This window comes from Bombus affinis, chromosome 12 (assembly GCF_024516045.1).
Source record: "Bombus affinis isolate iyBomAffi1 chromosome 12, iyBomAffi1.2, whole genome shotgun sequence".
NCBI classification, from domain to species: domain Eukaryota; kingdom Metazoa; phylum Arthropoda; class Insecta; order Hymenoptera; family Apidae; genus Bombus; species Bombus affinis.
In genome coordinates, this window is record NC_066355.1 from 2,193,278 (window position 1) to 2,210,594 (window position 17,317).

Here is a 17,317-nt window from a genome sequence, read left to right on the forward strand (position 1 = left end):
TTGCTTTCCTCGTTTATCGTTTACTGTATTCAGCACATATGTAATTATTTCGTAATCAATTATTTTGAAAATTCTAATCTCTTTCTTTTATATGATATCTTGGGAGTCTTAACGCCATGTAAAAATTTGCGACTTTTCGATTCTTTTACGGACAAAACCAATTGCAATATTCGCGACTGTACGTTCCTCTTCAAAAAACATTTGTTGAGATTAAGACTGAATTTACAAATGCTTTATGCATCTTATATGCATCGTCAAATCAAAGCTTAATGACAATATACGAAAACTTGTCTTTGATCCATCATTCCATGCTATTTGAAAGAAAACTTTTCATAGTTTTCCATTAACTTAATTACAGAAATTTGCAATTTCATACTTTTCCAATTGAATTACTGCAAAATTACCAATCGCAAATGTTAAACATCTAATAGTTTCCAGTGGTATGCTTTAGACCCTTATTGGAAGTTTCCATTTGATCCTTTCTGTCGACGCGGCAACGCGAAAATAGATGATTTCAGACCGCTATATTTTTCATCCGTGTTTCACCAGGTGCTACAGAGACCAAAAAGCGAGATTGCATCCATGGCGGCGCCCCGTGGTAGCTGATTGCCCGCTTCATAATTTAGCATATTCCCGGGAATGTAATTTCTCTGTCGGCCAGTTGAGTGTGCGTTTGTCCCTGGCAGAAGTTTTGTCAGTGGGACCTGCGTTTCTCCTGCAATTTCCTTTCCGCCGTTCATTTGTCAAGGGATCCCCTTAAGCTCGACGATTCGACACCGCTCGTACCGACGCGACGAGACGCGACACTCGCCTTTAATTTTTCAAGCTTGGGCGCGCCATGATCGCCGCTGTTTTTCTTCCCCAGCTCGCTTCCCGTGTTTCCAGAGCCGCGTAATTATTCCGTGACGGCGGTAGCGAGCATCATTTATCAGGATGAAGGTCCTTCCTGGCGTTTCTCCAAGACGACAGCCACGACCGTGATCGCATGATCGCGACTGGCCAACTACCAATGAAACGTTCCGGAGGTTCCTGAAACGTTCTTTGACAGTACGAGAGAAATCGACCAGACTGCGTTAATCTTTTGACAAGTGGTGCTGAGTTTGAGGATATGGGAGCCGGAAGGCCATGATGGCCAGGTTATTGGGGATTTAAAATATATTTGTTAGTTGGTTGACAGTGTGTGTGGAACACTGGATGATTAGATTTGACAGTATGTGTGCTACCATCCTTTTTTCACTGCTTGTAAATTTAGACTCTCTATTCCTATTATTATTAGATCAACAAAATTTATTAACCAATAATATTAGTGAATTAATAACTGACAAATCGTTAATTTTAAATCAATACAATATGCTTAATACAATATGCTAAAAATGCTTTCACTAATTACTCTTATATCCTGGGTTATAAATAAGATGATTAATTGAACAATTGGTCAAATACATATTTTAGTGGTCCCCTCGCGAAGCATATACTTTCAATAAATTATCTTTCAAATTTGACCAACATAATCATGATGCTCGTTACAATAGTGAGATGTTAAAATAATAAGTTACAATATTTTATATATAGTATAATAATATAATACACACATGTATATAGTAAATTTATATAATACATAATAAATTATGCAAAAGAAATAATTAATACCGGTGACTTATATCTTGTGACATATGAAGTTTCACTAATATTACTTCAATTGTGCAAGAAGGCCCAAGATCAAGGTATTATTACCAATATTAAAAATTATAAACATCATGAAGACACTAATTTATCGGCATTACTACTTATCGCGTCAATGAAGCGAATCTGTACTCTGTTGTCTGAAAAAGGAATTTTTTGTATTAATAGAACTATACAACGATCGTACTATACACTGATTAAATATACATAGCGTATGTTAAAACGAAGTCTCTGGACAGGTAGGTTGCAATTTCGAAGGTAGAGATCCCGTGGAACGACTCGCTGCTCGGTAGTTTGCGAATCTGTCCAATTACAGATTAGTCACACCACAAGAATCGGGCCACACCGGTAGCTCTAATCGCCGTCAACTACCTTGTATCTCAATTCGTCGTACGCCCTGGAATATTGATTTTTTGTTGGTCCATCCACTTTTTTACCAAACATCTAACGATCGCAGATCGTATTCGTTGCCTTGAGAAGCTTTCGAATAGCTGTTCTTTTTCAAAAATCACCAATTCTTCCTCGGTGGTCCTTTGAGTCATAGGTACTAATGTAAGGGAACTTTTCTAAAAGAAGCGCGTAATTATAGAAGTTAATTAAACTTTTCAATATTGTGAATCATTTTTATAAAACTCTATAGATATCATTCTGTTTTCGTATTAACGTAATTTCGAGATTATCACGAGTGAAAATATCTTCCTAGCATAGTATCTAGTAGATATTTAAAGCATCTACTAGAGCATCTAGTAAAAACGAGAATATATATTTGACAAGAAAGTAATCTCTAATAACACTGACAATTGATGCGATTTTAAATAATAACAGAAAGAAAGTACAAAGCATAAAGCGTTTGAAATTTTATTACTCATCCGAAATCGCAATCTTCGTCGTGCATACAAATTATTGAAACAATTTCCACTCTCGATCTTCACAGCTCAACATAACACCTCCCCACAAACGTCCATACCGAAATCGTATCAAACCCAAGTAATTCCTCTGCTGAGATTACTGCAGCAAGGTAAAAGAAAGAAAGGGAACGAAGCTCTTTCGAACGCAATCGTCCAGGCCAAGCAGCCCATCAACGTCCCGTAACAAAAACGTAATCGCGCGCCAATCGTCATAATTACGGAAGCTGGCCGGGTTCGTGCGATCAGAACCGTACATCCGGGTGTACACGTACCGAAAATCTTCAGGTGTGCATGCGTATCGGGGGAATTGAACGAGCCGTGTGGTCCTTCATTTCGCCACCTGTCCGCTAGGATAAATGATCGTGGCGCGCAAAAGTCGCCTCGCGAGACTCTGATAACGCGGTGCGCTGGTTAAAAGGAAATTACGGCTTGTGACCACTGCACGAAAATCTGCCGCGCCCTCGAGGACCACGGATAATCTGCTGTCATTGAGGAGGGTATAATGGGCCACCCTGGACGCGTTTTATTCGCAGCGGAGTCGTGTTTTGTTTTGGCGATCGTCTCCTCCAGCGAGATGAAATTCCTGTTTGCCGCAGACCGTGCGAAATTACGCGGGAATTCGAAAGGGACAACGTGTCTCTGTGGTTTTTCGTGCAGTTTTGTCGGACAACGAGTGGGCGAGATACTCTGCTGTTTTTCGAAGGATGGACTTGGGGCTTTGAAGAGTGTTCGTTAATGTTTGTTTGATTCTATAACGATAATTAGACCGTAGATTTTTATGCAAATTCATATGTTCAAGAATATAACTAAGAAAGTAAACAATTGTAGAAAATTGTTTTATTCATCAATTTTCACAGTATAATCTTTGGATATTTTATGTATCTTTTTGTGTTATTTGCATCTCGTGCGATTTGATAGTTTCAAATTTTTTATAAAAAAATAATATCCGCAATTTAGCAGTAATTTGTAGCAGAGATTTTATTTTGGTAATAGCGAATTATCAAAGAAAATTGCATAGTAATGATCATAATGACACCTTATTTTGAAACACCATGGAAAGGTTCGTTTGAACTTTAGGGTTTGAATCTGCAGGGTAGAATGAAATAAGTAGATAGTATGAAATATAAATAGAATAGCAAAATGAATAAAATGAAATAACAAAATAGAAAAATTGTTAACAAGATATTTCAAAATTAAAATAGATTTTGCGATAAATATTCAGATAAACTTTTAGCGACGCAAATATATAGATTTTTCTGTAGAGGATAGCATAAATATATTCTATGTTTTATGCAATGTGATTAGAGGTGTTAGAAGTAGATGGGATTTCTTCTGATTCGTGTTCTTGTTTTTCGTGGATTTTGTAAGATGAATTAAAGGGAAGTGTGATAAAGGATGGAGATAATGTGAATCGGAACAGGAAATTGGATAGATTAAGAAGATTAATTTCGTCTCTCTTTGGCACACCAGTGCAGGAATGTTGATTGGTGCATTAATTTTAATGGCACGAATATTACCTATACATCACTTTTTTTAGAATTCCATATGTTATTGCGATAATATGCCAGGAACCTTTTTAAGGAGATTTATTAGGTCATGTTTTTCTAATGAAATTTTCATATTGTTACAGATTTGAAAGATTTGCGCTTTCCGTTAGAGAAGCATTTCAATCTTGGTAAATCGATCTATTTTTATTGTACTTTTAGAATTATGTTTTGTTTTATTATTACTTATTGTACTATTTACAATTATATGATTTTATATTGATGCTAAATGATTTCTAAAATTTAATAATTAATGATAAACATCTTAAGCGAATTAAATATCTTATAAACAATGGAAAGTAAAATAATTTAATCAAGAAAAATTGCGACTATAGAAGATTGCAATTAGGTTCTTGCTTAATTCTTTTCAAAAGATATCAATTACAATTTGAGTATTACATTAATTAAAATTTTTCCTCGTTACAAGAAAACAGAAATATGTTTTTTAAATATATTGTTATATACAGTGGTTGCTTGTTACACATGTCTCTATCTGTGAAAAACGTTACGATTACATAATTTATTCGTTTTCGTTCTGGGCATATTTCGCTTGAAGACAAACTAAATTTAAGTGGCCGCTATAAATGGATAGCTACTGACGATTTTATAGACATTTCAAGAATCAGAAATTCTTTGTAATTTGATATTTCAGGCTTTTACAGTGATGAAATATCACGTTATTGCGCTATTTTTCGGCAGCAGTCGTGTATATCTGGCATTTGGCAGCAACGTTTCGTAGACATGGGTAGATTAAATAATATGAACGATAACATAAATTCTGTGTGTCAACTATGAATCAGTTGAGATGCACATCGGAAAGAGTCGTAGAATTAAATATACAATATTTGGTAATATAGAAGATGAATTAAAGTATTCAAAACATTCGTCATATTTTTGCACCCAGCTAAATAAGTTTTTCAACAATTCCAGCCAGTTATAATAAAAATAAATAGGAAATGCGCGAGCACCAAGTATACTACTTGAGTTTCTCACTTAATATTTAGGTTCTATGCGTATCTCTCTGTCTGCACGGTCCCATACTATGTACGTATATACATGTACGTACCAGAAGACTGTTTCGATTTCTTATGGTTCTTTTCTTATTGCAAAAATACATTTTACAATTTCTTAATCGTCCAAAAACAGAATTTCTCCTATCACAAAAGATAACGTACCTCTTCCTCTGCTCATAAATCGAATCTCGACGAAACTCTGAAACCTGTCCAACTTTTTCTAACCCCATATATGCTGTTCTATATCTCAGCAAGCCCTGGTAATCTTTGGAGCTCCGGAACAGGTGTATCGAAGGTTTCGTATCGCGTTATCGCACCGGCGCAAGTATCGTGAACGAAACGACGATGTCACCCGTGAACTGTGCTTTTTACAGCGTCGATTAGCTTATCAGCGACGGCGTAATGGCGACGAACTCGACTAGTCTGGGACGCGACGTGCGCAAAAATAAGCGAGAACAACGGAACAGGGAATATTTTCATTTCTCGTTCTGCTGCTTCGTGAAACGTTACTTTTCAAATCTGTGATTAAAGATCGCCAACTGTCATAAAGTGATCCAATTACACGTCGAAACGACTACTGGCTCGGTTAAGTACCGTTTCATCGTGATCCAAGGAAACTTTATCGAAAACCGGGTAGCCTGACTAACGCCTTATCTCGGGAGCCGGATGAACGGCATAGGGGATATCGATGGTACGAGAAAGAAAAATGGATCACATAGGAACGTATCGGGAATCGATACAGATTGTACTCGGTTGTCACGTGAATGAGAAGTTGTCGCCTCGATACAGTCACTTCTACGCTTTTTGTTTGGTCTGATAAGATTAGATACCTGGTGCCTTATTACGAGGCAAATAAATTTGGAGGTATACGCGAATCGACGCGTGTATCCGCTCGATTTCGATTGCTCGATACCAGCTATGAACGATTAGATGGGTTTAGTTAAACAAAACGCTAGTGGAATATCGAGGTTTGTGGATATCATAAATATTAAGAAATTTAGAAATCGAAATTTCAGTAATATTCGAAATTTTTAATATTTGAAAATTTAAAAATTTGTTAGCTCAGGCATTCGGAAATTCGAAGATGCTAAAATTCAAAGGTATTATTTCCTAAATCGAGACTATTTGCTTGCGTTCCCGATTTTTCGATAGCATCAAACTGGGAAAATATGAGAAACTTATTCAAATAAAGAAGTTAGTAGAAGACTGAAACGATGAAAATTTGTTTGGTCTGATATTGAAATAATAAAATTATACATAGGCTTATGCTGGTTTAGATTACTAGAAATAATTTTGTGAACGATGTTCGATGGTGGTTCGGAATGCGTTTAAGGCCTGGAGAAAGTATATGGAAATTGTAGGCACCTATATGCATAGAAGGAGGTTAGATACACGTTTTTTCAGTGCTGCAATTTTCTTTTTTACGACACACGTATATAGATGTCTTATTTGTGGTATATAAGATGAATAATTTCTTGTAAAATTCTTAACGAGAAAGCAGGTTGTCTTTTATAGAATCACAGATATGAAGATCAGACATCTTATTCTGCAATTTTAATAAAATTGATTCGTTAAGAATAATAACCACTTGATGTACGAAAGCGATCAATGTCTTAATCATCAATTATTCTTTATTACAAATCTAACACAATGAAGACTCAAAATATGGTCCAATATGATATAATCGATTTCATAACTTGAACGTAACGTAATTATTCAATTTTACTGGCTATAGAAAATTAAAAGTACATATGTTTATGTTTGAATAATTATTTTTTCAGAGTGTTCCTTTGAATTTTTTATTACTTTACTATGTCGTTAAAAGCTTCAGCTTTTGAAGAAATTTGACACTAAAAGAAGACTTGAAAAATATACAGAGTTGGATGTACCCTTTTTCTAGCTTTCACATTTTTATCTCCAGTCTGTCATCTCCGTCTTCTCATTTCCCAAGAACTCAAGAACTCGAGGAAGCCTAGAAAAAAATGACATTAAAGAATTCGAAATCTGTTGAAGCGCATAAAAAACAAATATGTTTCACTCCTCTTCCACGTGGAGGCCAATTAAACTGCAAGTATCCTCGCGTTCTAAGAATTTTTTCCGCTTCCCGGTAAAACAGACGACTCGACAGCGTTGACTGCCCTCTCTGATCGTGGCGCTGCGCGTCAAGGCTCGTCACACGAGTTTTCTAATGCATCTGCTTCTGAGTAAATGTGAGGCAAAGGAGGAAAAAAGATGACTATGAGGAAGAAAAGGAAAGAGAAAAAACGGAGGAACGTGTCCCCGGTCGCACGAAGTGCCTCCGCTGGAAAACGTGTTTAAGTGCACACGCGGCGGCGTCAGCTCTTTCCACGATTCGTTAAGTCGTCTCGCGACAGGCACACGAACGGCACGTAAAACAAATATACGCCGAGTGCCAACGCGGTGGACCTGATCAAATAGCGGCGTATCTGTTAAAATAAGGTCAGACGGCTGCACCTTATTAAATGCAACCTTGTTTCCCCGGTTATATTCCGAGACCACTGCGGAAACCTGGAGACCAGCCGGTCTGTGTGTTTCCTTCGTTATGAAAGCCTGTTTCGTTTCATGCTTCTTCCATCAACCTCGAATTTTTACGATTCGTCTTTATATTTCGTTCTTATATTATATATATATACTTTGGATATTTCATACATCTGTATATATTTAGATATACTTGTAGTATTTCACAAAGCGTAGTATTTCTTATGATATTTCGTAGTTAAAACAAATTTCTGCCTAGGTTTCATTTTTCAAAATTATATTCGTACAAAAATTTATATAAATAGCCGCCCGCGTTCATTTGGAATTATTAATCTAACCGTATCATCATCCGTATAATCTAACCGTATAATCTAACCAGAATCATCTCCGATTATTAATAATTTCATATATTGTATTCGTGGAATGCAATATATCTATAAATACTCTGCTTAGATTTTTCGTTCGTTATAGTGTCACTTTTTTCCTTATTCTTGAATTTTTGTAGAGACACTGTCGAATCGAGAAAATTTTTTATTTGCGTTAATTCTTTGTTAGTTGGACAGTAGAAGCTTTTTGAATTTTAGAGTTTTGCAAAGAAATTATTAAATAAGGAGATTTAGTATTTGGCTAAATCAGCAAAATTGCTAGTATTGTTTTATTTACAATCACTTTTTGTTTGCCTCGGTAACATTATGCAGAAATTTTGATTTTTGTGCCGAGGTTAGTGGAATTTGAGGAATATTGTAGAAATTTTTAACTGGTATGATTCCACATCAATTAAAGGGTCACAAAGTTTGAGATAAGTGGAATAAATCCGATAAAATTCTTGATCGAAGAATTTTGTTTTAATTTAGAAAGCAATGAAGATTGTTATGATATCTAATTGAAAAATTTTATACAATCTAATTATATAAATTTACACTTCAGAGCAGATTTATGGCTGTAAAGTCATATAAGGCTAAAAAATTGTTATAAATTCTATAGTAATTAGAAAATAGTATATCTAACATCATTTTTGTCTACTTTGCAATTTACATTTATAAAGGCGATTGGTCCACTTATTCCAGGAATACAAAAAAGTTGCCACCACTTCATCATCTGGCTTTTAACAGCGAGCAAAAGGGACCGCTCTTATTTGAAAATGAAATATTTTTCACTGAGTTCGCGTCCCATTTTTCCAACACGTGCCCGATAGACGTAGGCGGTCGTTAACGTTATGCGAATTTTTATGAGGCATATTGCCGCGTTGCCGCCGATAAACGCAGAAACGTGCCTGTCGTGCACCATCACGCGATTAGGCCGAAGGTGAGGCGACGAAAACGTCATCGTCGAATACATCACGATGCCACGCTGCGTCGCAATACGTGTGCCAGAACACGTACTTATGTTTGTCACGACATCCGCGCGATGAAATTCGCGTGTCCCTCGACGCGTCGAAATCGCCATAATCGATTTCTTTTTCGCTGGAATTTGACGACATTCGTGATACGACACAGACACCGAAGGATGGAAATGGACACGGGGTAATCACGCGCAGAATTCTCCGAATGCTTTTACGCTGTAAATATAAATTATGTAATTATATGTAATTGTAACAAAGGTAAAGTACGGTTGAGTTTTCAAATTCTAGTTCTTTTGGATTTTAGCATTACGGCGGTGCATTTTTAGACTATGTCGTTTCGTTATTGGTAGGCATTTTTTTGTGTAAAATTTTCTTGTTCATTCTGGGAAATTCTCATGAGTTTTTCTTCAAATTTGTAGTTTGTATACATTTCTACATTCTTTTATTTTTTTTCTCAATGCGTTCTTGATATTAAACAATTTTTAAAAAGAGTTTCGATATCGTAGAAAGTTAAAAGGCGATAAAAGTTTGAGGTTTCGCATTTATCGGTAGAAGAAAAATGTGACTCGAAGGAATTAATGAATACAAATGTTGAAACTATCAAAAAAATGGTAATGAGATACTTGTGAATACAGTTCGACACTTTCTTGTTAGTACAAGTGTCTTCTTACCATACAAATTTTTGTAAAAAGGTGTTAGACATTGGCATAACTGTAAAATGTATTTTACATTTATAAATAATAGATAAATGTAAAAAATTGGAGTCTGTTGATACAAAAAGAATTCAAAATTCTCCAAATTCCACCTGTATTTACCAACCTTCGATCTCCAGAAAAATATTCATAATTCAATTCTTCATTGATATTACGAATTCCAAAGCAATCCATAGTTTAACTAGCCATCGTTAGAGCAAATTAAAATCTATCTTCAGCGTATACGTTTCTTCATATTTATACAGATAAGAGAAAAGAAAAGCAAAATAGTAAGGAAAGAAGATAGTCATTTGATGATGGGTCGTCGAAACGCGAAAGGAATTTTTTAAATGGCTCCATCAGCGGTGCTGGTTGATGGACAAGAAATTTAATCTCGAAGAAGAACGCTGTTATCTAGGGTTGAAACTGCACGACGTGTGGTATCTAACCCGGCTGAGACAACATTTGAGGAAACTTAGAACCTGAGCCTCGCAGGTAGATATATACGGTTCAGAACCGCTCCTCTCTGCTCTGGGAAAGTCAAACAGTCAAACAACCACGCGCACCAAGTGTTGACTCGCGGCATACATTTGGTAGGAACACTTCCCCTTCGCCTCGCAAGACAAACAACCTGTCGTGATAATGATACACCGGATAACGGCAGATAAAAGTGCAAGGCGCTGCCCGCCAGGAATCAGACGAATATTGGTAGCGTTTATTCGCCGGCGAACAAGAAGAAGGGTCTTTGAAAAATTAGACCAAGTGTTATTCGAGGTCTCGATGTCTTGGACAGGTTTGGATGAAAGATAAAAGTCGCTTCATCAGAATTTTAGGTTGTTTTATTGCGAGCTATATTCAGAATCGGAAGTTAAAGTCCGATTCGTTGATTAATTGTAAAGGTTAAACTAGATTTTGATGGGTTTTAGAACATTTCTTTGGAGGATTTTGATACCGATATCCGAAATATCAAATGATATCGTTGAAGAGTGGGAAATTTTCGTAACGAACGTTAAAGTACGATTTCCTAATTAATTTGATTAAATTCTCTTTATTAAATTCTGGTGGATTTAAAATCAGATTTCTTTGGAGACTCGCGATATCGCAATTTGAAATATCAAGTGATAGCGCTGGATAGAGCGAAAATTTCGTAATGGAGTTCAGGTTAAAAATTCTTTCATTAATTATATCTACGTTAAAGTAGATTTTGATCAAATATTGGTCGAAAATTTTTCCTGACGAATAATTGCTAAAGAATGCAGTATTTCAATAATGCTTTCTAAGCTAAACACTCGAAGCCATTAACGTTCCAATGAAGTTTCTTTTCGTAACGTCACCCGATTATAATTTTGCGACAAGTACAAAAATCCAGCCACATCGAAATGCCAGTCACAGAAATTCCAACATTTTGATTTTCATTCGACCAAAACTTTGACTACCGATGGCCACTAATCACGAATAAATTACGGCCATATTTTATTTGGAACGAAATAAAAAATAACAATTTTTGAAATAACAAATTAGTTCAACTAATTAATTAGCAAATGAGAACAATTTCTCCACAGGAGCAAATGGCGATGGTATAACGTTGCATTTAACAAAGACTCTCTTTACACTCGAATACTCTTTACAGTTAGTACTAGTTTTAACTTATATTATGTATACACTAGTTTTACATTCTTATTTCTCTCCGAAAATTGTTTAAATATCGGATAATATGTATTTGTGTATGCGGAACGCTTTAAGGAAATCTGTATTCCTGGCGCAGTTCAAAATGTTGATTTAAAAGGATAACAAAGCATTTGAGAAATCGTTTAAAGACAAATTTATTCGAATGCAAAATACAGAATAAAATAAAATGCTATTTTATTTTATAGTCAAATAGTGAAACGATCAAGAGAAAAATCATTTTTTGTTCAAATAAACTAGCGCATAATTATTTCACAATAACGTATAGCCAAACAAGATAATATATTATTCGGATAAACATTTTGCAAATATATTGTTTGAATAATAGGCAAACTTGCTACGAAGCCTTCGAAGCTTCTACGCTTTCAATTTTGAGCGAATTTCGTCGAATTCGAAGGAAGGAACGCTCCTTCCGGATCACGCTTTTTTCCACTAACTGCGAGCAATCATCTCCCCTGTATTCACGAATGCTCGGAGGTTATCCAAGCCGATTTTCAGCGTGGGTGCACGCGAGGATCGTGAATCGTGAACTACCATCACGAGAAGAGAACTGAAAGAAAAGGGAGACACGAAAGAAGAGAAGGAGAAGGCAGCGACGAATCATTCCCACAATTACGCAACCAGGTTCCCTGTGCTCCGTCCTTCGAATTCGTCCTTAATGAAGGATAATCACGTTTAATTGCCCGCCCTGAGGCGTCGGCTGCACCCTCCGGCCAGGATCTCTTACAGTGTTAGCAACAATTTCGTGAGACCATCTCGAGGCATCGCGTCTCTTTGCCGCCATGCAATTAGTAGGGTTAGGTCAAAGAAAATGTTAACGACTTTCGGATCGTGGCTCCATCAAGGATGGCTCCGGGGATACGGTTCTCGGTCGTGCGTTAATTTCGATCCGAGATCGAGCATGACGATGAACGAAATTCGTATCTACTCCTCCTGGCTTCTACATAGTAACGGGATATGCAACATTTTGAATCGCTTCGAATTTGTATATGGACACTTCGATTACAATTAGCTAATTTGGGGAAATTTTGGACTTCAAACGCCCAAAATTTGTATATGCTTAGATATTTCTAATATCAATTACGAGAAGGAAAAATGTTTTCTTTAAAGTTAGAACGACAGTCAAATGTCTACGTACATCACATTTGGTAACTAGCGATTTTCCAATGTTTCTCCTCTTTTCTATTATTAGAATGACGAATAAGTAAGAGATTAATAACGATGTTAATCACGTAAGTATGTGACGTCTATTCTAAAAGAAAAATATTCCACGTAATCATTGTTAAAGATTTATAGTATAATTACGTGCAATTATAAATAAAAAGTCGAACGTATAAAATATCCTCGTAACCAGCTAACACTGTAACCAACATAATCTGGTCTACAATATAGCGTCAGTGTTAACTATTTAGACAGCTAAAAACGTTTTATAATTACTGTTATCTAGAATTTTTGTATTTATGTAACAGTACTTCCAAATGACATGTAACGTATGTCATAAATGAAACATAACATATTTAGATCTGATTAATTCGTATATATAAATTGTATACAAATGCAATGATGTGCATATATTGTACTTTCTGTAGCTACTGTGTATTTTTGAAGTATTATTTAGGTATAAGTGGCTTTCATTACTATTTACTTATCTAATACTTATCTAATTCACAAAATTTCCATGAAAAATTACGAATCAGTCGCAATTACAAATTTCGTCCACTCTAGTAGTTCCAATGTTAATTAACTCTGCTACCTTGTTCCGGTCATTTTTTATCTAATTATATCCTTCCAGCGTTAACAGATACCTTCGCAATTTGGACAAAATATGAAAGAAGTCTTATTGCTATGCTTCATTTCTTGTTTCAATCTTATACAAAACTTCTTCTGATGACGTTAGATACTAATTCGGTTTGTTTGCTGCAATGAGCGCAAGATTAAGATATAAAAATTCGAGGATCGTAGCAGGGTTAATCCAAACATTTTGAATCTAATACAGACAAATATGAGCAGGAAGAACAAAAAATTGACAATACGATTTCAGAAATTTAAAAAAAGCAGAGTTCACACACTGTGATCTGTAAATGGTTCGTATCTAAACCCTCTCTCTACCCTTTACTCTTGAAAATACCTATTGCACACGAACTCAACGCGCAAACGCGTTACGAACACACTCTCAGAGACCACTTGTGCCAGCCTCACAAACATCCACGAGCGTTCCTAGAATCCTTGTCTGGCAAACACAGTCGGTCTCAAAAATCTTGTCTGTCGACGTTCAAATCACGTCGACTCGACAACTCGGTTCATTGCGACTCGCGTGGGACTGAACCCTCTTCGCTGTTTTCCTTTTGCAATCGTTATTCATCAACTCTGAGAAGACATTAATCCCAACGAGTCGTCGAATTGAGCCGCGATGATCTCGGAACCAAGTGTCTAATTGCACGGATAAGCACGGTAACTCGGCGTGGCACAGTCGGGAAAGTCGCGGCGTGTCAACGGTTTTAACTGCGATGTAAATCACGCCGATAAGTATCACGCTGCCGCGTGCTGCTGTCACGTCAAGCCGACCAAGGACGTCGTATCTCTCGTTCCTCGCCGCGCCGCGCCGCGCCATGTAATTAATCATTTTCGTACGTCGCGCGATAATCCTTCTTCTCTCTGGATCTTCGACCTCATTTTTTTCTGTTTCACACGAGGGTTCTTCCTTTTTGCGGGCAGCTAAATTACTGGATTGTGTAGTGTAATAGAGACGACGATTTTGGAATAATCGATCGAAGGATTTTAGATGTAGTCGGGGTGCTGGTATTTATCGAATCCGTATGGTTGCGAACGAGAAGAGGGAAAGGAATTCGATTGATTATTTTTCATTATTTTTGCAGGTTTGTGATTTATTTTGCAGGTGCATTGAAAGTTTATTGGAAGATGGAGACAAATGTAGGATAACGGTGTTATCAGGCAATAATTAATTTAATGGAGACGATGTGCTTGTTCTTGTTTCTTTTATTGTTGGAATAGAATGTGGAAAATGTGGATATAGGCAAAAAAGTAATAACGAATATTTTAGTAAAAAATTACTAGGATACCATTTTAATATTAATTATTTAAAGGATTTCATTATTTGATTTAAGAATGTGTAAACATATAATAAACTTCCTTCGGAATAATTATAGAGATAATAATCGAAGTCGTATTAATTCAGTGTTGTTTCAGCTATTTTTCATCCAATTATATTTGTCTAATGTTAGAAAATATCTCCAATTTGAACAAAGTATGAAAAGTTCTTATTGGTATGCGATTTCTCGCTTAAATATTACATGAAACATCTCCTTAAATTATTACAAATCCTTTTCGTTTGCTAAAATGAGAACAAGATTGCAGAAATTCAAAGATCGAAGCATTACCGCGGCCTTTGCAAATTTTAATATGATAATGTACTTTTAAAGTGAATGTAACGGAACATTAAAAACTAAATAAAAAGAAAGGTTGAATTTAATTCCTTTATTTTAGCAAACAAAAACAGTTTTTAACATTTTAAGAAGATGTTTGACATAACATCGAAATGAGAAATTCTGCATATCGATAAGACCTTCCTCGTATTTTTTATATTTTGTCCAAACTGAAAATATCTTTTAACGTTAAAAAAATATAATTGCGTCGAAAATGACTGAAAAAAGATTAAATATTGGCGATCCAAATGATGAGTCAACTCGTTTCTCGGTTAACGAAACACAGAAGTAAATGAGTTTTTAGCGTAATAAGAGTGGAGAATGTGCGTATACACCATGAAACGAAGCTGAAATGAAATCTTTCTAATAAATTGCAATGGCTGTGCATAAAATTGGAAGTTAACGCAGCAAGAACAGTTGGTCAAAGCCCACGCGTATCCAACGTTGAAACATGAATATCTAGGCGGTAGCGGCAACCGGCCGCATTAGACCCTACATTATGTATGTAAATACGAGTATACGAATTTTTCCGCCTCTTTGCCTCCGACGTAAAAGATGCTTATATCTACGCGCCGTATTTACAGTATTTCGAATGTGAATTCCTTTCTTAATGTTCAGGACGTCATTTCATAGAGTCGCGCGGTATAGTGGCGAGGCGCCTGCGATGACTTTCGTCCTGAGGAAAATCATTGTGGAAAATCTACGACGACTTGAACGTGGTTCCGGCTCGTTAAAAGTTCAGTTTTTTTTTATACTGGCAGATTTAAAGACTTGTCAGAAATTTCAATCGATGTATAGGTATAAGTTAAATATGGTAAGAGATCGAATTGCATGTTTCTTGATAAAATTTAGTGGCGAGTAGATTAGAGATTTTTATGCATTTGTATGAAATTTGAAAATACAAACATACACAAATTGTCCACAGTAGGTGGGACGTTTGTAGATACTTTTAACGGATATATTTTATTATCTGTGTTATACGAAATATTTTGAAGTTTCATTAACTTACGTTACGAGACTCGACTATCATGACTAGATTGGTAAAGTTTGAAAAAACATGAAAATGTACATAGAAATTAGAAGCTATCTAATAGAAGTATGTACTTCGCACAAGTCACAAAAGTATTTAAACGGTCGGTTATCAATTGTATTATATTAACAAATCTCGATATTCTATAGTACTCTCGGTAGTAAATGAGATTTTATTTAACTAACTTATTATAAGCTAAGTAATAAGCTGAAAATGGCTAGTCATGCTTGTATCCTAAATTTTTAACTAATTATATGTTTGTTGGCAATAAATATCTTGTAATCTCCATATATAGGTGTACATTTTTAGGTTGGCTTTAAATTTTGCTATTATAATCATGACGGCCTTATCTTGTTACAATGTTGATAAAATTTGCAAATGTTTTATGTAATAAAAAGATTTTGTAAAAGTATAAATTTACATAAAAATTCACAGGCTAGTGACGAATGATCTGTAACTTTTTGTACTTAAAGTGTTTGCCGTTAAATTACTTTATTTTGTAAAAGTTACTATTCTGTAGCAAATAATATAAAATATAAGGTAATTTTATAGTAGATATGTATATTATAAGGCATTAATATGAATTTCAGACAGTTACATTTTTTAAATACAAACCCAATTAAAAATCGACAAAATACGTTGAATTTTATTTGAAAGTATTTTAATTTCTGCTCCAATCCAAAATGACAAAAGGCGAGTCTAGCAATCAACAATCCACCTACTCTGACATTAAAACACAAATATGACGAACACTCTAAACTCTAAATCCATCGTCTTTATACGTCACAATCGAAAGTTGCACGCAACCAACGAGTATGATCCCAAGCATCCAACAATGCTTTTAACGACTTAATTATTAGCCTCGTAAGTATGGCCGCAAAAGTGTCGCGTCGAATTAAAGCTCGACTAAAACATCCGTATTCCCTTTTTCTCTCTTAAAAAAAAAAAAAAAAGAGAGAAAAAGAAAAAGAAAAATAGGCAATCATCCAGTATAAGACCATGGTGATGTGTGAATGGCGACAAATATTAATTAACCACCTAGACGCGTATAAATTGTTGGACGCGACCGTGTCGTTTAGGGCGTTCATAAATAAAACGGAAAGTATGATTTAGCCTGATAACCGCCTCGAGGTAATTAAAATCCCTGGCCTAGCTGTGGGGTATCTGCAGAGGTTTGTCCGCTCGAAGGAATGTTAGAGGGGATATTTTACATGGGAGCCCATGGAGGCAGAGGCTGGTTTGGGCGGTCGCGTGGTAGTCGAGACTATCCTTTTTTCTCATTTTTCCGCTTCGTTCTCGTTCTTTCTACACAGTCCAAGCGATCACCATGAATCACGGCTTAGATCGACAGATGCACCTTCCTGGGGTGGTTTCGAGCGTCTAGCTCCCGCCGCGAATTTTTCTTCGCTCCATTGGAGACGACGCAATTTCATGGTTCTTTTTAATGGAGAGGAACGACGAAGAGGGTGGCTGCACC

The 17,317-nt window shown here is 35.9% G+C and overlaps 1 protein-coding gene and 1 long non-coding RNA gene across 5 annotated transcripts in view; one reads left to right on the forward strand and one right to left on the reverse strand.

Annotated features, from left to right (window-relative positions):
* The window catches only part of LOC126922423 (uncharacterized), a 242,478-nt gene that overhangs the window by 138,076 nt on the left and 87,085 nt on the right, over nucleotides 1–17,317 (forward strand). The gene's annotated exons all lie outside the window — the stretch shown is intronic.
* On the reverse strand, nucleotides 1,820–5,721 carry LOC126922447 (uncharacterized). The gene is made up of 2 exons (XR_007712768.1): nucleotides 5,311–5,721; nucleotides 1,820–2,249 (listed from the first exon to the last, which is right to left on the reverse strand). It is a non-coding gene; the product is annotated as an uncharacterized LOC126922447 (long non-coding RNA).